This window comes from Penaeus monodon, chromosome 37 (genome assembly GCF_015228065.2).
Source record: "Penaeus monodon isolate SGIC_2016 chromosome 37, NSTDA_Pmon_1, whole genome shotgun sequence".
NCBI classification, from domain to species: Eukaryota; Metazoa; Arthropoda; class Malacostraca; order Decapoda; family Penaeidae; genus Penaeus; species Penaeus monodon.
Window position 1 is genome coordinate 25,132,639 of NC_051422.1, and position 4,537 is coordinate 25,137,175.

The window sequence follows — 4,537 nt, forward strand, 5'->3', positions numbered from 1 at the left end:
ACACACACACACACGTATGCACCCACGCACGCACGCACACACACACACTTGCACACACGCTGTAAACGGCTATAATCCTTAGTACAATGGTGAGCAGAGGGTAGTTATACTTGTGAACGGCGTGACTCGTTATTAATAAGAGTTGATACACAGTATGGGAACACACAAGACAATGTCTATAAATATGGGTAATAGCCAGCCAGGCAGGGGAGGGCTAGACCGACCTTACCGTGTCGAGTTCTGGTCACGAACTGAAGGGTCAAACGAGATCAGATATAATTCTCATCTACGCCCTCGCTGAGTGAATGGTCCCTATTTGGGACTTGGATCCACGTGGTAAACAGCCACGTGGTCCATTGGTAATAGAAATAGACTCATGTATATGATATATAGTTTGTAAAAGGCTATGATCCTTAGCACAATGGTGAACAGAGGGTAGTTATACTTGTTAACGGCGTGACTCTTTATTAGGAGTTGTACAGCACAGTATAGGAACACATGAGACAATCTACGCCCTCGCTGAGTGAATGGTTCCTATTTGGGACTTGGAGCCATGTGGCAAACAGACACGTGGTCCTCTGGTAACAGAAATAGATTTATGTATATGCTATATTGCTCGGCCACCTACTCGCGCCTCACCCTCGAGGCGCCTTTGATTTGCCTCAGAGGTGACCTAATTTGGCTGGTCATCTCGTTCTCGCGTTTGTTGTCCCGGTGCATCTACGCGGCTGCTCGTCCTCATCCTCCTGGTCTTTAATCTGTCTGTCCTCGATGTCCACACGTCCTTGAAAGCCTCGCACAGGTCCTCCTTGACTTCGGATCCGTCTAGTCTCGTAGTCCTCTTCCAAGCCTAACTCGGCAGAGTCCTCGTCCACACGTCCTCACAGATCTCGTCCAGGTCCCTTTTGGCGGCATGCTCGTCCTTGTCCTCGTAATCTTCATCTGGATCTACGGGCGTCGCGCAGGGGCGTCCTCATCGGCATCTCGGGGCGACTGATACCTGCGCTAATGAGCTCCTGGAGTTGACTGGACCTGCGGGCGTCCGCCAGGTGTCGCCCATCCACAGCATCTTGGGGTGACTGGTACCTGTGCTGGCAAGTTCCTGGTTCTTCGCTGGATTTACGGGCGTCTCGGCAGGCAGTGCCCGTCCACTACATCATGGGATGGCTTAACACCTGCTCATCCTGGTCCGCAGGCCTATGGTGATCCCCCGATGACGTCCTTCCCACAGCATCCTAAGGTGACTGGTTCTGCAGCAGGGTCCTCCAATATATAGTCGGGGAACCAGATCATACACGTAAGGGCCAGAATAAGAGAAAAAGAAAGGCAACAGAGAACAGGGGGTGTTAAGTAACACTAGCCGGTTATTTATATAAATATGCATTTTTTAAATTTTGGTTTTTAACTTATTTTTGTCTTTTTTTATTTTGTGTTTTATTTCACAAAGATAAAGAAGAAAATAGGAGAGGGAGACGTCAGTACCAATCCGCATGGACTTGGCTTGGACTACCAACGATCTCCGATAGATATGAGAGTAGATAAGGGAAACGACAATGGCAATTCACAAGGATTTACTTGAACCACTGTCGTCACACAGAGAAGAAATTATGTAATTTCTACATCATGTACGAGTCACTCGTCACGACTGACAAAATTGCGGGCTAAAGAGATACATCATAAATCTTATGAACGCATTAAATTCGTTGCAGATGAAACAACACAAATCTCTAAAAAAGAGAGAAATTAATTAACTACTTAACTAATGAACGATATTCATGTTTATTAACCATATACTCGATGATACGGAAATGCGATCTGAGATGAAAGGAATAGTGTGAGAACGTGCCATTTGCTGTCATTTAGCACTTTTTACCCAACAAAAACCAACACTTAATATATTTATGGGAGAAGGAAGGGAAAATAAGAAAACGGGGCCCAAACGTGTACTTACATGTTTTTTTTCTTCAACATGTCTTGTAGCGGTCGAGCGGATTGTCTTTGAAGGTTTGCGTTCATGCTGCGAGCAGGAAGGATGCAGCGCCCGCCCTGCCACCAGTTTGTAAAAGTCTATGAACTTGAGTACAGTGGCTGACAGAGACTCAAAACACATGTAAACGGGTGAACACATGCTACGACGCCGCTACGATTTGTCTAAAGGGTAAAAGCGCCGCTGGTGTCACGTGTCGGGTCACCCGCCCGGAGGGGGAGACTAGGCCGACATTACCGCGCTGCGCGTTGGACACGAACTGAAGGGTCAAACGAGATCAGATATAATTGTCATCTACGCCCTCCCTGAGTGAATGGCTCCTATTTGGGACTTGGATCCACGTGGTAAACAGCCACGTGGTCCAAGGGTAACAGAAATAGAAATGTATATGCTATACACGCCACACACAGACACACATGTATTATATATATATATATATATATATATATATATATATATATATATATATATATATATATATATATATATATATATACACATACACACACATATATGCATATATGTTTATATATATATACATATATACATATATGTGTATATATACATATATATGTATACTTACACACACACACACACACACACTCACATGCACGCACGCACACACACACACACACACACACACACACACACACACACACACACACACACCACACACACACACACCACACACACACACACATATATATATATATATATATATATATATATATATATATATATATATTTTATATAATATATGTGTGTGTGTGCTGTGTGTGTGTGTGTGTGTGTATAGTATACATTATATATATGTTTTGTATTATATATTATGTGTGTGTATATATGCGTCGTATATGTGATTGTGTATTAGTGTGTGTGTAATGTATACATATATAAAGTATATATACACATATATGTATATGTATATATATATAAACATATATGCATATAGTATGTGTATGTGTATATATATATATATATATATATATATATATATATATATATATATATATATATATATATATATGTATCATATAAACATATATTCATGTGTCGTGTATACAAAATACATTTCTATTTCTTTACCCCCTTTAACACGTTGGTGTTTAACCATTGGATCAAATCCAAATTTGGATATTCAATCAGTTTATGGGTAGATGATCATTATATCTTGATCTTGTTTGATATAGTTCGTATCAACGCGCACCAATCGGCCCTAGCCTCACACACCGCACCACACTGACACACGCGCACACATTTATACAAATGTAGGGGTCGTAGCATGTGTTTCACCGTTTTACATGTTGTTTTTGAGTCTCTTATAGCCATGTATCAATTCATAGCTTGTTACAAATGGTGAGTACGCTGCATCTTCCTATTAGAATGAAACGAAATTTCAAAGAAAGCTACCTAACAAGAACAATATTAAGAAAAAAAACATGTAAAGTACATGTTTTGGCCCGATTTTTTCTATTTTCCATTATTCTCTCATAAATATATTAAGTGTTGGGTTTTTGTTTGGGTAAAAAGTGCTAAATACTAGCAAATACGTTTTCTACACTATTCTTTTCATCTCTAGATCCATTTCGTATTATATATCTATATATATGATATGTATTATAAGTAGTTAATTATACAATAATATATAATTTTAATTATTTTAATTTTATATTATATTATATATAAGTTAATATAATTTGTATTCTTTTAAAAAAAATGTTTTTTTTTTTTTTTTTTTTTTTAAAATTTTTTTTTTTTTTTTATATTTTTATAAAAAAAAAAACACAAAAAATTAATATATTTTTTTTTTTTTAATTTAAATTTTAAAGTGGGGGGGTGGTTTTTTGGTTTGTTGTGTGGGTTTGGGTGGTTGTGGTGGTTTGGGGGGTTTTTTGGGGGTTTCGGGTCTTTGGGGGGGGTTTTTTTTTGGGTGAAAATAATATATGTTATATAAAAAAATATTATTATTAATATATATAAACAAGGGAAAAAGGGTGTTTAAAAATTTTAAAAAATTTTCCAAAATTTTAAATTTTTTAAAAAATTTTAAATTAAAATAAAAATTTTTGTTTGGGTTTAACAAACCCTTTTTATTTTTACCCTTAAAAGGGGAAAAGGAAATAAAAGGGGTTTAAGGGGGGTGTTTTCAATTATTCTAGTTTGACCCCCGGGGAACCCAACCAACCCACCCCCCCCCCGGGTACCCAAAACCACCCCCCCAACAAATTAAATTTTAAATTTTTTTATTTTTTAAATTTTTTTATTTTAAAATTTTAAATTTTAACTTTACAAATTTTTTTAAATTTTTAAATTTTAAAAAAATTCAAGCAAATTGAAATACAATTTAAAAAAAAAAAATTAAAATTTTTTTTTTATTTTCCCCCCCCCCCAAAAAAAAAAAAAAAAATTAAATAAAATTTTTAATTTTTTTTTAAAAATTTTTTTTTTTTTTTTTCATATAAATTTTTTAAAAAAAAATACCTTATTATTAATATTATTAATTTTTTTTTTTTAAATTTTTTTTTTATCTTAAAATTTTTTTAAAAATTT